Source organism: Montipora capricornis, chromosome 7 (genome assembly GCF_036669925.1).
Source record: "Montipora capricornis isolate CH-2021 chromosome 7, ASM3666992v2, whole genome shotgun sequence".
Lineage (NCBI taxonomy): Eukaryota > Metazoa > Cnidaria > Anthozoa > Scleractinia > Acroporidae > Montipora > Montipora capricornis.
This window is the reverse complement of record NC_090889.1, coordinates 43446542-43466541: the sequence shown is the minus strand read 5'-3', so window position 1 is coordinate 43466541 and position 20000 is coordinate 43446542. Positions and strand designations below refer to the sequence as shown.

Genomic DNA, 20000 nt, shown 5'->3' with positions numbered 1-20000 from the left:
GAGTTTTACATTTTGGTACATTTCGTGGTCGTTGTCGCCGTGATAACGACGTGACATGACCAACTTTGAAGTCCCCTTGAAGGTACTTGAACAAGCGCTTAACACTTACCAGCTTGCAAAGTTCTCTTCTAACTGGTCTTTGTCCTAACCAACTAAATATTCCCCTCAAACTACTTGCTAATTAGTGAATGTTTTAGTTAGTAGAGAGACCCCCCTTCTTGTAAGGAGGATTCTTCTATCAACAAGGTTGCTAGGTTAACTGCTTCTTCACGTATTACTACATGTATTAAATAACCAACCTTGCACGTGAGTTTTACATTTTGGTAAATTTCTAGGTCGTTGTCTCCTTGATAACGACGTGAGATTACCAACTTTGAGGTCCATTTGAAGTAATTGAACAATCGGTTAAGACTTACCATCTTGCAAAGTTTTCTTTTAACTTGTCTTTTAGTGGACATTGTCCTTAATTAATCCCCCAATTGCTGCACTTTAAAGTGCTTTGCTATTATCTATCATTACTGTTTACTATTATTATCAATATTACCATGAACATGTTGAAGTTCTAACTGCTTTGAGCAAAGTCGTAATTTATGTAAACTTGTGTAAACGCTTCTAACAGATTTAATTAAAATTGTTAAAAACCAAAGTTAACTTTCTGCTTCTTACATAATCTGCTGTCAGGCGTATTTTTCTTCAGGGAGAGCGCGTACCGGGCGTCCTTCCAAAAAGAAAAGAGCGCCTGATCGCGGATTGGTTCCTACACCTCTGACTTTAATGAAATGAGCCACTATGGAGTTACTTTATCATGTCTGTGTGAAAGAGCGAGGTCTTTACAATCTCAAATGCTTGACAATTAGCATCGCTCAGAGCAACAGGCCTAAGGAAACTAAAATGGCTTATATCTCACTTACAACACTGACGTAGGACTGGTGACGGCAGAAATTACAATTGAGAAACAATGAGGTGAGGTTCCCTCCGACATAAATACTATTGGCGTATTCTTATGCAGATTTTTTTTTTGTTTTCATCGAATATCACTGATCCAGTGAGGGAAAACCACGAGTTTCTCTGGATTTTAGGAACAGAAATAAGCAAATTTCGTCGAAACGAACGAAACCAAGGTTAGAAAAATGGAACTAAGATTTCATACTTGAATAATACCTAATACAAGTACATGTTAAATTGCTGGGAAATAGCACCTTAACTCTCAACGACTCGTTTCCGTATTGCCTTGTAGCTCAGTCCTGTTCAGACCTCATTCCTCAACTGAGGCTCGCCTATTCACAATTCCGCTGCGTGAAGTGTGTGCAGACGCGAATGCTGAAAGACGCATCCGTTCTCTCGTATCCACTACCTTATTTTACGCCTGCTTCTCGCTTTTTTTTTCTTTGAGTCACTTTGAGTCCCCTCGGAGGAAAGAGAGAGTAGAGTCCGTGATTTAATTCGGAGTTCTTGGGTTCGATTTTCAGCATAGTGAGAGTTACTACCTCTTACACCATGATAGCAGGAGAGTATGAGGTAAGAAGGCGAACCCTTATAATTGGCTCTATATCCCGATGAAATTAATTGAATTCCGTGTCATATTCCGTGGTTATTTCAAGACAGCACCTTATTCAGTTGATGTGAAAGTAGACGGCGTGGTCATGGTAACCACAGATAAAAACAAAAGCGTATCAGTAAAAGCTTGATGTAAATGTGAGTCTCCTGCTAAAGGGTGAGTTTTAACAAGAAGCTCCAAGTAGCCTATATTCATGCGCAGGTTATTTGTACTTTTGTTGACAGTTTAGTAATAATAATAATAATAATAATAATAATAATAATAATAATAATAATAATAAGTATAATATTAATAACGTTATTGTACACCACAAAACAAGATCTATAGGTGTCACAAGAATCTATTTGAGAGAAGTTTGACCTGTACTTTTCATCTTTATTTGATAGAGTCTGGTTTTTTTTCGACCTATACTTTTCAAAACAATTTGAATGAAGTTCTTATTTTTCTCTGGGTCCATTCGGCTGTATATTTCTCTCCTCTTTCTTTGAGTTGCTGCAATTTCTGAAGTAGATTTATGCTTTCTTATTATTTGTTTCCTTCCTATATTTGATAGTTCACCTAAACATCTAAGAAATGCTACGTCATACTTTGTTTCAAAACAATTACATTTACTTTGAATAATAGAACAAAAGAGATCAATAACAGAATCTACATCTGAAAATACTTTCGGTACATTTTTTTGCTTCAGAACCATTGTATACAAAAACATGGTAACTCATCTTTTGCTTTGCATGCCACTGGAAAACACAACTAATGCAGTAGCTAGAAATCCACATCAAAAAGCCTGTGCTGCTTCCCTTATTATCCAAAATGGCAGTTTTAAGCTGTTGTTTACTGGGAACCACATTACAAGATAAATATCCCTGACATCTTGCTCTATGAATAACTTTTACTTGGCTAGTGGCCAAAGTTATAGTCATAATTGTAAATGTATGCAAGCATAAATTTCCATGCACTAATGTGAAACCAAAAACAACTACACTGTCCGTGAGGGTACACTGGGTTGCCTGTGGTACGTGCAGCGTTCCAGGCAATTTTTTTCAAGTTGGGGGGTATTTAAGACCATTTAATGCGTCGCCCAGAAGGCATACCAGTAGAGGCCCTTTGGCTCACAGACCCCACACGTTCGTATGACGAAACAGATCCTTTTCTGAGGTTAAAAACTTGGCTACCGGCCTATTAATTAATCATTTGTCAGAAAGAAGAAATTCCTGTCCTCTTTAGAAAAAAATAGACACTCATTGCTTACGTGCGAGTGAAGTAACACAGCGAATTATTCCATAATGTCAACTGAGCTGTGTGTTGTCTTCCAGGAGATTGAAGTTTTCCTTGCGTAATATGTAGTTCTAACAGTGCACGATATTGTTTTGGTATCGTTTATCATTGTAGTGCTGTGGTAGAAGTGTTAGGTAAATAGCCTGAGAAGACATGTGGTTACTAGCAAAATACTGAACCCAGAAGGATTGAAGAAAATAAATGAGAAGTGAGAAACATTGGCTTCTGGGCTGACATGTTAATAATTTTCAAGTTCCCTCACAACTTCTTTTCACCACAAGTTTAAGCGTGCCCTCTGAGTATCAGACAGCTTTGTAATACTAACGTTTATTAAAGTTATCCCTGTCCGGCGGGGTTAGTACAAATGTATCTGGATGAGTGACCTAAAACATATACCCCTTTGTAAAACAGAAGCATTGGACAACGCTAACAAATGCGAACTCAGCAAGGTATAGATTTTGTTAGCTTGCTTTATGCAAAAACAAATATTGATGCAAAAGTAAATAAATATTGATACACATTTTTTAAAAAGGGAAGAAGGAAGTTTCCAGGACGGTCGCTCTAGAATAACATATTTACGACATGAAAACAACATTAATTTTGAACCGTGAATATAGAATATAAAAAGTTACGATCAGCGACAAACATTTTGGGAGGTGTTTTCTACGTTCATTTTTGTCATTGTACTTTTGGCTGCACAAATTAATCACGAAATCGAAAGTGACATCGCCGGAATTCAACGGGCGCCGTGATTAAGTTATCGCGGCATGTTTAATCGCCGAACAGTAAAGCATCTGTGTCAAATGATGGCAAGATACCGGGTTTTCGTAAGCTTCTTTTTCTGTCAAGTGTTGTAACGTTTGACAATAAATGAGGGAATTCAAAACAAAGATCACAATCGCTCAACTCTTGAGGTTGACCATTGTTTCTGCAAAGTCAAAAATTTACTCTCCAAGACAAGGTTATCTATCACCAGGTAAAAATAGCAGCTACTTCATTATTCATCGGCGTCACAATTTTTTGCTGATTTTGGTGCTCATTTTGTTGAAACTCAAGCACGCCTCCAACAGACCTGTTTATTTTCGTGAACCCTTCCTGCTTACAGAGCAATACTAAAAATATCCTTCCGTATCACATTTCAACCTTAAGCTCGAAAACAATACACAACATGATATTATAATGCACAAAGGCAGAAAATATCACAGAATCCTTTTCCAGCGAAACATTTTATTGAAACGAACAACATAGTTGCTATTAGAGTCAAAAACGTCTTCCTATTTCATTGCGTGCACTCAATCGTGTCAAATTACCATGTACGCAACGTTCAAACCCTTTCCTGAAGAACCTTCTCCTTGAATAATGATGCACAAAATAGTCCACAAGCTTTGTTTCAAATAATTCTTGCATGACTGTCACATTTCCAATTATCTTTTTTTTACCTGACTTTGTTGAACCAATAAGTTAAAAGATAATTTTACATTTGGTTTCACTGTTGCACATAACACTACACTCGTGATAAAATATTGGAAATACAGCTCACTTTGATTTCGGCTCGACGGGAGAAAGATTGTTGTCGAAGTCCATTACTCGTCGCCTTTAAGATTCCAGATCATCATCGCCTATCTTGTTCATCCAATTGATGTTCCCTTCTTTAGCTCCATGAGAGCATATTTTGTTGAAAAATGGACTAAAACGACATTCGCATTGCAATGACTTTTGACGTCATTGCTGGTTAACGAGAATAACAAACTCACGAGTCAGAATGTATATTTATATTTAATAAAGTTAGCACAACAGAAAGACGCTAACCTCATTTTGACACGAAAGTGCTTTACTATTGCCATAAAAACTATCCAGTTAAGCTCGCATATTATAAAACATGATGAATTCATAAAGGCCACCTTTTCCTGCAAACAATTTTTTGAAACAAACAACATATTTTGCTATTAGAGGCAAAAACCCCTTCCTATTTCATTACGTGCGTGAAGAGAAAAAACTCAATCTTGTCAAATATGCGCAATATTACAACAAACTAAAATTTCAGGATCAAACCGTTTCCATGAAGAACCTTTTCCTTGAATAATGAAGTACAAAATAGACGACAAGCTTTCTTTCAAATAATTCTTGGCTGTCACATTTCCAATTATTTTTTTTACTGAAGACTGTGCAGAGTTGATCACAGATCCACGTAAGGTGTTCCATACGTTCTCTGTCTTTGTTGAACCCATAAGTTGCAAGAGAATTTTCCATTTGGTTTCAGTGTTCTACATAACAGCACACTTGGTAAAATATTAGAAACACAGCTCACTTTGATTTCGGCTCGACGGGAGACAGATTGTTGTCGAAGTCCATTACTCGTCGCTTTTAAGATTCCACCGCCTGTCTTGTTCAGTATCCAATCGACTTGCGAACAAATCCCACCCACTTTCCGACTGGGACTGCCATACTGGCAACCCAGTAACCAGAACCGCCCGACACTTTATCACTCCTGCGCTTCGCTGCGCATGTGTAAAAATAGAAAGATACGCGCAAAGGTTGACTCAAGGTTATAGTGCATAGGGAGGCTCGTTAGGATGATAAAAATAACCTTCACAACACGGACGCGATTTAAAAATAGATTTCAAGTAATCATCATGGGGAACAGGGATTCGTTTGATGGAAGTTAATTCTTTCATGGATAGAAAGTTCCGAAAGCTGTAAAAGATTATGAGGCCACAGTCAATAAAAACACAGCACTGATTGGATATGAGTTACTTGGCTCCAACCGACTTCTGCGCCACATCGCAAATTGTGCGACAAATAACATTTTCTTGCAGGAAATAATTGAGAGTGGAGATATGTTTTGTTGATAGCGAAAATTACTTGGTAGCGTGACTATATACAAGGCCAATCTTGTCGTTGATAAGAGCCCCCCTTCAATCTTACAACGTTATAATGACTTCTGTTTCTAATAGAAACGGAGGGAAGATACTGATTCACCACAAACGCGTGCTCTGTGTTGCGTTTTATTTATCTTTGTTAGCTTTAGGTTCGGATCAAGAGGTTTGGTATAATTTCTGATGCATCTAAGAGAACATCCAGTTTCCAAAGAAAACTCGGTCGTATGAGTTGACTTTTTTCATATTCAGTATTTTCCAGTAAACGTTTACCATTTTGTAGAAACTTTTTAGAAATTCGTTTTCTTAGAATGATCACCCAGCTCCAAGTAATGTAGGCCATATTTTAGTCAATGTACCGAATATACCAATAAAAAGTTACAAGTAAAAAATTAACAAAACCTGGCTTTGTAGCACTTGCTAATGCTTCGTAAAAAAGAATATGTTTAAGTTTCATTGATTAACTGAAATCTAGAAACGTTTTATATGCAAGCCTGAGTTACAGAGTTAAAACAATTGCCCATTCGATAGAGGATGAATATCAAAAGTACTTCGAAGTTCAAAAGCCCATGTCCAGCACACATCTCCTACAAGGAAACGGAAAAGAGGCTTTGATGTAAGACCCAAAGCTCTGATGTTAGGAAAAGACTAAGTTGAAGCTGAATGGACGGAATTTTCAGCCTCATCTTTCTCTACTGATGTAATACTTCAACTTAATCCTTTCCCTCGTAAGAGTGACTTATAGATTTTACTATGTCAAAAGCTAGACGATTTTACTCTTCAATCGGAGCTGCTTCGTATATGTAATGGGACTACATGCTGTGCAATTTGAAAATAACTGGATAAGAAAAATTCTGAGGACTGCCATTTGCCAATTGGCAGTCAGATAATTATTTTTAATCCAATTATTTCCAAATTGGACAAGCATGTAGTCCTGTTACCTATTAATTACATAGCCTCCAAAACGGTTTGTTCTCAGTGTTAAAGGCGAGTCGTTTAAAAACCACAAAGCTGCTTAAGGACGGTGCCTACTATGGTTATTTCGCATACGTTCTGCGCATCTCGAGATACTCGGGTTTCCTATCGGTCATGCTTACTAATACATGGTAGTAGGCACCGTCCTTAAATTCCCTGATAGCTACAATCTAATTGGCCAATACTCGGTTCTTTTATTTCGTGACGTTTGATTGGGTGATGAAAAGCACGCAGATTTTTCTCAAATTGGGCGGCTTGTTCAAGGCTGAAGCAAACGTTCCAGCAAAAACTATCCAATTTATTTAAATTTGTTTCGTCTCGGTCCATAAACACGCAAAAGAATATCAATTGTCTAAAATTGACAAAAAATATATCTCTTGGCAATATTGCATTTTGATGCAGCTACATAATTAAAGGATGAATGGGTCAACGACATCTACGTCCCCTTTAACCCTTCCCTACTAAGAGTGATAATATGTAGACATTACTCGGTCCAACGGCAGACGATTTTACTCGTCAATTGAGGCTTCTGCAGGGGTGAAAAAGTTGACAACATCTAGGTCCACTCAAAAACTATGTTCCCTTTAACCCTTCCCTTCCTAAGAGTGATACTTATAGATTTTACTCTGTGTAACACCAAACAGCTGTACTCATCAATGGGGGCTGCTTCACGGGTGAAAACGTTAACAACAACAGCTAGGTCCACGCAAAAACTGTGTCCTCTTCAACCCTTCGCCTGCTAAGAGTTATACTCATCAATGGGGCGCACTTCAGGGTTGAAAGGGTTAATAACATCTACTAAAAACTGTCGCTTTTCAAAATTAATTGTATTCATCACAGTACGAGTGTATTCATTTTTCATTTTACGTTTTTAATTTCAGACGATGCCGCAAAGATGCCGCCAAAAAAGTAGCATAGTTGGTGCAACTTTGTTCCAACTCCATGACTCTGTGTACAGTGTAATTCGGTGTAGGTTTGTTGGGTCATACGTACACTGTATACTGCTGAAGGTTTACACTGGGATACAGTGTACATGTACAACTGTACTTCAGCCCTTCCCCAAGTCATGCTGGCTCAGCAATTTCCAGCAGAAGAAAAGCAAACAATTTGTACATGTACCTGTTCTATGTGCCAGTCTTCTGACTGCTTAAATGCATCACTGACTAAAGTTGCCTGAAAAGTGATAACATCAAACAAATTCTGAGACAATGTTTCTAAACAGTTTGCGATCAATGTGTCTTAAGCTGTTGACAAACGTTTCAATCAACATCATGCTCAAAAAATGTTGCACTACGCTGCAGCCTGTTGAATGACAATGTTGCGACTTGTTGAAAGGCAAAAAACACATTCAACTTTTGTCGAACAAGAATGACGAACTCTTCCCATTTATGGTGGCAAATTTGGAAACGCCGGATGATAACAGGTTAACGTTATTGTGTGCTGCGAGCCTAGTTGGCCTTCGTTCCATTCAAGTAAAGATGATTCTGCACCATCACATATTGCGGCCACCACATTGAACCATCCAAATCACATGAATGCGAGACTTGAAAACGATTGGTTTGCGCCATTCAACAAGCGGTTACTTGTTGAACAGAATAGAACTTGTCTCTATTAAAATGCATATCTTTCAAATAATCACCTATGTAGCTTTGCAAAAAGAAAACATCACCACCGGCATCAGTGAATAAAAACGTTGACGTCGTGTCGGTTTGACTCACCGATATTCAACTCACCTTCAGTGAACAATTGTTAAATATACAGCGTATGAATATTCATAGCGACTATTATTTTGGTTTTAATTGGCTCAGCTGAAATCTGTATAATTTCACAATCCTACACAAGTTAATTGGGAACACATAATTTCCATTCAATTACCTATTAAGAACTATGTTGCAATATTTTAAGCAATAGAGGGCTTTTTCCGTGTTTACATAGCCGTCTAAACATGAAGGGGAGTAATGGGGGAATTTGAGACAGTTATGCCATAGGGAGCCCACACAAACAGTGTGTCTGTTTGTATGTTCGAAATATAAAAAAATTTATGGAAAATATTGAAGAGTCCTAATACAGTAAACTTACATCGAGAAAGGACTATGTTAAAGCTCAAAATAACCTCAGTTGTTGTGTATTGTCATTGCTGCGGCTGAAAATGGTGAATTTGAGCGATTTGGTGGATTTTCCGTTGACTGTTACTACACGTCCTTACAAAGAGACAAGGGTGGAAAGCTCATTTTCGACCGCTCCAGCGTCAAGCCGATTTTCACCCACAAATTAGAATCGCCCGTCTTTCAAATCGAACACCAGATAAACTGAAAGGTTGACGCTTCTTCTCGTGCCATTCAATCGAAGATCCATTCAAAATCCAAGCGCTAACCGCCAAATAATTTTCGAGAAATGCAGCTTTCGAAGCGACCAGCATCCGCGGCCGGGATTTCGTGTGCCAAGGAGCAACCGTCACGCTGTTTGCTCCACACTGATTGGATGTTGCTAAACAATGCATCCAATCAGTGTGGAGCAAACAGCGTGACGGTTGCTCCTTGGCACACGAAATGCTGGTCGCTTCGAAAGCTGCATTTCTCGAAAATTATTTGGCGGTTAGCGCTTGGATTTTGAATGGATCTTCGATTGAATGGCACGAGAAGAACCGTCAACCTTTCAGTTTATCTGGTGTTCGAATTGAAAGACGGGCGATTCTAATTTGTGGGTGAAAATCGGCTTGACGCTGGAGCGGTCGAAAATGAGCTTTCCACCCTTGTCTCTTTGTAAGGACGTGTAGTAACAGTCAACGGAAAATCCACCAAATCGCTCAAATTCACCATTTTCAGCCGCAGCAATGACAATACACAACAACTGAGGTTATTTTGAGCTTTAACATAGTCATTTCTCGATGTAAGTTTACTGTATTAGGACTCTTCAATATTTCCCATACATTTCTTTATATTTCGAACATACAAACAGACACACTGTTTGTGTGGGCTCCCTATGGTTATGCAAACCCGAGACCCAGTCGAGGGTTTCGTAACTGTCGAGAATTCTCCCAACTTCCCGAATGTTTAGATGAGGCTATGTAAACACGGAAAAAGTTTTCTTATTATTGCTTTTACAAAATATTATTTTCTCAAAAATAATTCGACAAATGAAGGAAAATCCTGGTTTTTTTAACTTCTTGATTGAAAGGCATTTTCTTGATAAACTCTCATGTTTCCTACCAGCCAATTAAAATCTGCGGCAACACATAACCAATCAAAATTTGTGTGATGTCACGTGGGGGGGAGGGGGAGGGGAAAGGGGCGGTTAAAAATTATGAAGTGTTCAGAAAAAAGACCTGTGTACAGAGGTGTGTCGGATGTTGTCCATAATAGTAACTACAGTATATAAAGGATACAATCTTGGACCGATTAAAATGGAACGCAGATGTCCCCTTCCTCCTAAATCAAGGATGAAGCCAAGTGAAGGCGATAATACGCCATGTTCACATTATTATTTTTTTTTGGGGAGGGGGGGGGGGGGGTGGGAGGGATGGTCTCAAATTTTTACTTAGTCCAAGATTTTAGCATTTTACTAAAACAAATGTCTTGACTAATTTGATAACTCTTTACTAACAAAAGAACAACACAAATCACCCAAAATATAAAATAAAATACTACTGTAGACATCTTATGCCACTTGATGAGAGTGCAACAAAAGGTTGCACATACTAAAGTTCATTGATTACCTAACCTTCCATTTTTGAAAAATAAATACTCACAAAACGGCTGTTAATGGATTTGAAGTTTGTCCTAAAAAAGTTGACTAATCACAAACAGTTTCAATGTAATAGAGGAAAAAAAGGCACATTAGGTTGCTTTGGACCATACATTGTAAAGTACCGGGCAAAAGTAACTTGACAGTCTCTTTCGAGTCTCGATTCTTGACTGTAGCCTCGATCTTTGATTCTCACGAGTATAGAGGATCGAGAATGGAGGAACGACAATCAAGAATCGAGTCGAGAATGAAGTCAAACGAATCGAGAAACTAATGACCTTGTCACTTGACTGATTCCTCCATAGACTAATAGCACAAACGCAACTGGGAATACGAATGAAACATAAGTCTGTCATTTAAGTACTACTGTATACCGTAAGCCTTCTTTACACACGAATTCTGATTCAGTACCAGTTGGTCTGTATTCAAGTGTAACACTGAAAACAGGCTCAATATTCTTTTGCGGATACTGTAATTGCTTTGATTTTACATAAATGACACTATTCTCCTGTAAATCTCTTGAAAGAGAAATTGATCCTCGTGCTTATCAGGACAATTTAAGCAATGTTATTGTTTCAGTACCTGAAAAATTCACGGTGTTTCAATGGGAAATGGGCTAAATAACCCATTTCAATGGGATGCCATTGAAGCCACCTAAATTGTTTAGGTACAAACTGTACTGTATCTATAAGAGACAATAATTTTCGCGTATTATTGTCCTGATCAGCGCAAGGATAACGCCTCCCTTTCAGCTAAATGTTCATGCATAACCCACACTGCAATAATTACACATTGTATTTTGTAAATGTCTTATCTCTACATTGTGGTTTCTGTGCTGTATGCTAGTACATGTAACATATAAGTCACAGTAGACGAGGTGACTAATCAGCTCTCAAAGTGTTCTCCTCAGGATTTTGTCTTAGGGAGTCCCAGGGAAAAATAGGGGCCCTGCAGGAGCTGAAGTGGGACAAAGTGACTTGCACTTCATGACAAGGGTGGGAAAAAAATCCTTTGTGATTAATCTCTTTCAAAGTCATCAAGGAACGTTCAAACTGGAACTCTTGCAATGGTGGGCCTTCAACAACATTGTAAATGCATTTGATTTATTTGCCTTGATACGGATTTTACAGGTCATAATTTTTTTGTTGGCATCATAGGCAAGCCATGTGTATTTCGGCTGCCATTCACTTCTGAAAACACAGTCTTTCTTCAGTAAAAAAGCTTTTTGATCTTTGCTTGCTACGTTGTCTTCTCATTATCATCTTTACCAGCGTTTCGGTGAATCCTCTACACTTTTAGGGCGAAAGAATTTTTATTGGTTTACTAACTTAGAGCAGACACCTATAAACCGATGCTTACAACTTCCCGCACCCTACAAGCGACTCATCGACGACATCAACAGACAAACAACACACTGATTTATTCTCACAGTACTACCCAACGTATTCTACGATACACGTACTGACCTTAGACCTGTAGACGGATCGAAACGCACCTATCACTGTTTAGTCTTCCCAGCCAATTACATCTATAGGCTCAACTGACAGTCGATCAATAACATCACGAATAAGTTGACCAATGACATCTACGACCGGAGTTCTTATAGTATCTGACGTTACACAAATCACTTGACTCTGAAGATGACTTCCTCTCAGGTTGTCGAAACGTCAGTCAATGTCATCTCAAACAGTCCTTCTCAGGACAACACTCACCCCGACGATCGTACTTTACTTAATAGTATGGTTATTACCGCTTGAACGTTCAAGAATGAATTATTCAGGCTTTACTTTCGTTACTGCTCAAGTAACAATAATTTGTGACTGCAACGATCAGCATTAAACTTGATTCTCTCCGCAGTCCAAATATATATGGCTCGCATATATTAACTTTCGTTGTAGCAGTATCGTTATTCAATGGCTGTCTGTTGAAGCCACTGTGTGACCAAGTCTTAAAATCTTGCTAGCCAAATGTTCGTGTAGCTGTCGAAATTTTATCAAAATTTATGCCAATCTTGTTGGTTCAGTGATTCTCGCGAGACGAGACTCTCGTCTAGAGACGAGTGCCACGTCTCTGGAGATGAGATTCTCATCTCGTAAGAAACAAGGCGAGTCTGGTAACTTACGTGTGAGTACTGGTCATGACGAAGGATAAAAAAAAACGCTAAATAGGGAGAGACACTGTTAAAAAAAAACAAAATTGTTTAAATGTTTGGTGTGTTTAGAACATGACCAGCGGCATGACGTCACCAAATATCATATGCGCGCACGGAATATGCGCAGAAACTTTCCAATCTCGTCCCCAGATTCCTCAAGCCGTTTCTGGAAATCCCGATAACGAAGAACATTTCGGGCCCGAAAGCTATTCGTGAACCTACAATTCACTTGTTTTGAAAAGCTGGTCTTTTAGTATGTTTTCACGATAACAAAAAGGAAAATGGTTGTGAACTTCGCTGACTCAAAATCTCTCCATTCTGCGGACACAAAGGGAATTGTAGCACCCGAAAGTTTCGATACTTCCGAAAAACGGGCCCCTGGGGAATCCTGAAACTCTTGGGCGCATTTCGGGTGACATAGAACGCTTTGTATCTTCAACAAAGATATTATACAAAAAAAGGCTTCAAGTCATTTATTTTCGAAGGTCTTGAAAACTACCTATTGGCATTTATACTTTCCTCCAGTTGTATATGCAAATAAAGTTGAAGTTATAAAGTTACCCCGGGTGCCAGTGGAATTTTTTTTCAAGGTCGGAGAGAACGCTCAGCCATTCCAAATCAACGGTCGAGGATGACTTTCAAATTCGATAAACGATTTTCGTCCTCGACCGTTGATTTGGAATCCTTGGGCGTTCTCCTTCCGACCTTGAAAAATAATTACTCTGGCACCTAGGGTTCTTGTAAACATGTTTAAAGATCAAATTTTCAGACCGAATAAGGCGATCTCATTTTCTAAGACTATTTTTCGAGGCTGAAAAAAGTTATAGGGGCTATTCAGAAACTGAGGTCCCTAGCTCCATAAAGCTAAGTCTCGGTTACTGGAATTAATTTACCGATAATAAAAAAAGCTCAAGACTCTTGGCTTTTAACTTTCAACCTCGTTCCCAGTGTCTCTCTATCGTCGAGAGACAAATAACAAAGGAGGCAGAGAAGAGAGACCCTGGGAATGAGGTTGCTTAACTTTTGTTTTCCTTCAGCATAAACTTGCATTGTTAATTATGCGCTGTTTAATAGGACACGGCCTACGAGTTTATTACACGGCTTCAAAAACACTCCACAAAAGCGTGTCCGAACAAAAGTTCATCTGGTGAGAGTTGCACATTGGCATACAAGAAGAACAAAGTATTCCTTATTAGCTTTATGTAAAGAATTCTAATGAGGAGTGTTTTAGCAGATTTTGCCTACAATATTCAAGCGAAAACTCAAACTTTATGATATTGGCACGTTAGAACTAATTTCGGCAACAAAGGAACACAAACATACTTCAGTATAAATGACACGCTTAACGCACAGGGTGGACATGAACATAGCGAACAAATTTAAACTTCGCATCATTATGTGTGTAGCAATATTCATCATCACAGGTGAGGGTTAAACGATCTGCATCAATTTTTAAAAATGCTAAAAGATAAAAGAGAAGCACTGGTAACTAGGTTGTAGTAGAAATTACAATCATAGCTTAATATTATAATATGGCAGTCAGAAGAGAAACAGTTTTACACTACCAACGTTTACACTGAATGTTGGATTTAAGTTCTGAATCAACAATGTCTTTTTTTTTTATTTTACAATGAAGGCCAGACCTTCCATTTGCCAAAATCTCAAAATTGTCCCATTTGATGTTGTGACCGGTGGAAATGACATGATCTGCAAGAGCGGAGCTGTGACCAGCTGTACATGTCGGGAGAGCCTTGTAATGCGTCCCATCTTCCTGTCACACAATCTCCGTTTGGTTTTTCCAATGAAAAAAGCGTCACAATCCTAACAACTAGCTTTGTAAATTATCCTAGATTACTGTGAACGACTAAAACGATCTTTGTAAGGAAACAGAGATTAAATCCGGTAAGTATTCTGGAAAATTACCTTATGATTGACAAAACCATAAAATTTTCTAACACAAGATTTGAGGCGTCGTTCGATGAAATCACTTTGTAAGCCTAAAGCCGTGTTCACATTAAGCCTCGAATATGATCGAATTATGAGTTCACATCAACCAATGCAATTACAGTCTCTGATTATAATTGGATTATAATAATTTCAAACAACCTCAAGGAGGTTGTTTGAAGTAATTACAGTGCGTAATTGAACTGAATGGCGAGCACGTGGTGGTATGAACAGACGAAACTTCTAATCGCTTTATGGAACGAAGGTTTGGATTTGTCTTGTTCTATTCTCGGAAGCTATCCTTGGTTCTCTTCTCGCCTCAAGCACATGATGGTGATGATAATCGCGGAAGCCACACGATATGGCGCCATTTTGTCTCACACTGCGAGGTTACCGTGCCTATAGGCCACTTCGGAAAATACCATAATACTCTTTGTTTGTCCCCCCAAATTTTGCATAAGCATTGTTTCCAGTTTCTCTTAGGACTTACAATGGTCCCAAGAGAAAACAAAAACAATGCTTATTCAAAATTTGGGGGGACAGACAATAAGTTTTATGGTATTTTCCAAAGTGGCCTATTGTATTTGAATTTTCGCAGATGTGAACAGAACCATAATTAAATAAAATTAAATGGAGTAAAATAGCCTGAATAGACCAATTTCGATATATTAAAATTCAGTCGAAAACAAAAGGCATCATCTCGAGGCTCTGGGGAATAAACTCATACAAATCCTTATATGTATTCCCCAGAGCCTCGAGATGATGTCTTTTGTTCAGGACTGAATTTTAATATATCGAAATTGGTCTATTATAGTTCAGTTGATCATAATCAACGTTGAGTGGGAACACGGCTTAAATAAGGTAATACAATGACAACATTCTTCTTTGATACAGTGCTTACAGGTTCAGAAGATCTGTGTGAAAATTTCTTTCGTACGTCATTCAAACGTTTTCAGAAAGAGATGCCTGTAGTAAGGCAGTTGTGGAGTAACTTAAAAATCTGACTAGTGCGATGCAGTCGTTGTTGATGGAAAAGAGTTGGAAGTCGTTAGCACCGCCAAGTTACTGGGGCTTACTATGAGCTCCCAATTAACTTGCAAAGCGCACATAGAGGAAATAGTCAATAGGATGTACTTCTCGGTGCTCGCCTGGCCAAATTTAAAGTTATGGAGAGGCTATTGCGGAGGCCCGCATTCACGCTCTAAGTTTTTATGGCGAGGAAATATTTCGCATTGTTTTAAAATCATTAATTAGAAAGACAGCAAGCTAAATAAGCTGCAGCCTGACACTGTTAATTCAACTTCCTCACTCCGGCAGAGTGAATAATAATTGGAGTCCTGATAAGGAAAACGAGTGTCTTGAAGAATCAGAGGAGCCTGGTAACGAACAATTGGACCTGAAGAGGAAAACGAGTTTCATGAACTGTGTAAGGATGAAGATGACGAGGTTTCTGATCGGAGAACAGATTAAAAAAGGACGAATATCGTGAAGAGCCAGAGGATCGAGGTAATCATTCAAGAATTCGCCATTTTCGCAAATCCCATAACACAGTTCATTTTGTCGGGTTATTTCCATTAAAACAGTGGATATCCAGTTCACTGAAGCATGATACAGTCCCGAGAGTAATAATTAAATTGCATTGTTTTAATGTAAAGAACCTCTAAAACGTATAGCATTATGGGATGGGAAAATAGTCTGTTGGTCGCTTTCAAAAATACCATAATAGTCTTTGATTGCTGAACCAAATTTTGCATAAGCATTATTTTTACTCTCTCTTGAAACCATTTTAAGTCTCAAGAGAAACTGTAAACAAATTTTGGAGGGAAGACAAAAAGTATTATAGTATTTTGAAAGTGGCCTATTGGATATTGAAGTGGAGCCTGATAAGGAAAACGATATTTATGAAGAGTCAGACGACCGAGATGACGGAGAATCGAATACTGGTTGGAGACGTGATGAGGAAAACGATATTTATGAAGAGTGAGACGACTGAGATGGCGAGGAATCGAATACTGGTCGGAGACCTGATAAGGAAAACGATATTTATGAAGAGTCAGACGACCGAGATGTCAGGAAATCAAACACTGGTTGGAGACCTAATAAGGAAAACGATATTTATGAAGAGTCAGACGACCGAGATGGCGAGGAATCGAATACTGGTCGCAGACCTGATGAGGAAAACGATATTTATGAAGAGTCAGATGACTGAGATGACAGGAAATCGAATACTGGTTGGAGACCTGATAAGGACAACGATATTTATGAAGAGTCAGACGACCGAGATGACAGGAAATCGAATACTGGTCGGAGACCTGATAAGGAAAGCGATATTTATGAAGAGTCAGACGACTGAGATGGCGAGGAATCGAATGCTGGTCGGACACCTGTTGAGGAAAACGATATTTATGAAGAGTCAGACGACCGAGATGAAGAGGAATCGAATAGTGGTTGGAGACCTGACAAGGAAAACGATATTTATGAAGAGTCAGACGACCGAGATGACAGGGAATCAAATACTGGTTGGAGACCTGATGAGGAAAACGATATTTATGAAGAGTCAGACGACTGAGATGGTGAGGAATCGAATACTGGTCGGAGACCTAATAAGGAAAGCGATATTTATGAATAGTCAGACGACCGAGATGACAGGAAATCGAACACTGGTTGGAGACCTGATAAGGAAAACGATATGAAGAGTCAGACGACCGAGATGAAAGGGAATCCAATACTGGTCCGATACCTGATAAGGAAAGCGATATTTATGAAGAGTGAGACGACCGAGATGACAAGGAATCGAATACTGGTTGGAGACCTGATGAGGAAAACGATATTTATGAAGAGTCAGACGACCGAAATGACAAGGAATAAAATACTGGTTGGAGACCTGATAAGGAAAGCGATATTTATGAAGAGTCAGACGACCGAGATGACAGGAAATCGAACGCTAGTTGGAGACCTGATGAGGAAAACGACATTTATGAAGAGTCAGACGACCGAAATGACAGGGAATCAAATACTGGTTGGAGACCTGATAAGGAAAATAATATTTATGAAGAGTCAGACGACTGAGATGAAAGGAAATCGAACACTGGTTGGAGACCTGATAAGGAAAAAAATATTTATGAAGAGTCAGACGACCCAGATGACGGAGAATCGAATACTGGTTGGAGACCTGATAAGGAAAACGATATTTATGAAGAGTCAAACGACCGAAATGACAGGGAATCGAACACTAGTTGGAGACCTGATAAGGAAAGCGATATTTATGAAGAGTCAGACGACCGAGAAGGCGAGGAATCAAATACTGGTTGGAGACCTGATGAGGAAAACGATATTTATGAAGAGTCAGATGACCGAGATGACAGGGAATCGAATACTGGTCGGAGACCTGATAAGGAAAACGATATTTATGAAGAGTCAGACGACCGTAATGACAGGGAATCGAACACTGGTTGGAGACCTGATAAGGAAAGCAATATTTATGAAGAGTCAGACGACTGAGATGACAGGAAATCGAACACTGGTTGGAGACCTGATAAGGAAAGCGATATTTATGAAGAGTCAGACGACCGAGATGGCGAGGAATCAAATACTAGTCGGAGACCTGATGAGGAAAACGATAGTTATGAAGAGTCAGACGACCGTAATGACAGGGAATCGAACACTGGTTGGAGACCTGATAAGGAAAGCGATATTTATGAAGAGTCAGACGACCGAGATGGCGAGGAATCAAATACTGGTCGGAGACCTGGCAAGGAAAACGATATTTATGAAGAGTGGAGTGAGAAACGGGGAAGAGAAACGATTGGGAAATACGTCTGCGTTTGCAGGCTAACGACCAAGATGACAGGGAATCGAATACTTGTTGAAGACCTGATGAGGAAAACGAATTCCACAAGGAGTTAAAGAAGCCCAACTGGAAACAAGGAAATTTTTTACATTTCCATAGCTTTGTGATAGTAACACCATTAAAATAAATTTGAAACTCACGAGGAAACTTTTTAATGCGCAGTTGTGTTCTTTACAGTTATCTACAGACCACTTTCATTCTTTTGTATTTATGTTAATTAGACCTCTTTCCCTCATTTTGAATTTGCTCGTTGTAGCGAGGCTAGGAAAGCTTATTAGCATTAACATAGAAGAATATTTTATTTGGCCACCATTATGAAAAAAATCTATACATGATGATGTGATTTCACTGTAAGTTACAACTCCAAAATCTAAATTACAAAGCAGTTTCAAGAGGCCATTTCCGAGTTCATGTCTGTCTCCTCTTCAGAGCGAGTCTAACTTCACATCTGAATGAAAACTAATTAAGGACTGTGCCTGCTAATTCAAAGGTATTTTTGCGCGGTTTATTGAATATGCGGGAAATGCAGATCTTAACAAGTGTTATTGAAATCCAAAAAGAAAATTGGGGGTAACCACGCATTTTTCAAAGATAATTAATCAACAATATTTTAAAAAATCTTTCAAAGACAAAGCAATGAATGGCATTCTTTTCCAAAGTGAAGCTTAATGATCTCTGAAAAATGCGTGGTTACCCCCAATTTTCTTTTTGGATACCAAGAGCACTTGCAAAATTCTGCTTTCTCCGCATGGTTTTGAACCGCGCAAAAATATTCCTGTATTAATAAGCAAAACTCATAGGAAATCCGAGTATCTTGAGATGCGCAGAACGTATGCACAATAACAATAGTAGGCACCGTTCTTAAATTATTTTTCATTCTTATGTAAAGTAGAACTTTATTACCATCACAAAAACTTCGCAGTTAGACTCGCTTTGAAGAGGAGGCAAACATGAACTCGGAAATGACATGCGCATGCGCCGGAATGCTGAATGATCTTCTAAAAATTGACCACTGTAGAGAAAAGCTGACATTTCAACATTGGTCCGTTTTCAGATGCCACACAAACTGAAGTACGACAAAAACGAACTTGTTTTCACTACTAGTCTTTTTTGTGGGCGAGGAATAAAGAAAACACGTCCTAGAAAATTTGAAAATTCTTTGTCGTCAACTCTTTTCCTTCCAACCAAGGGGTAATTGGCACCAAACAGACAAAAAAGGAATTAGAATTGGTTGGGTGGTCATTGTTTGGGCCTCTCTCGGAGTTAAAGGTAAAATAAAATCGGAATTTCGTTTCATTCCCAAGTATGTGTCCCTCGATTGACCAAAAGAATTTCTGTTGACTAAAAATTGGCCTACTTGCATTGCAGGGTCTACAACTTGCATGTGATACAAGTGATTCTGTCAGTATTGATGTGCTGATAGGAACAGATTATTACCGGTCTTTCTTCACTGGGAATATCATTAAGGGAGATCCCTATGGACCAGTAGCCCTTGCAACCAATTTGGTTGGGTTTTGTCAGGACCAACTGTGAGCTCAAAGTTGACAAGGTCATGCACAGTGAATTTGAGTTCAACGCATGTGTTAAAGATAGAGTCCACAGAGATAAGTGATATAAACGATGATC

At 38.8% G+C, this 20000-nt stretch overlaps 1 pseudogene; it reads right to left on the bottom strand.

The window, feature by feature from the left end:
• The window catches only part of LOC138057645 (exonuclease 3'-5' domain-containing protein 2-like), a 73698-nt pseudogene that overhangs the window by 21216 nt on the left and 32482 nt on the right, over nt 1-20000 (bottom strand).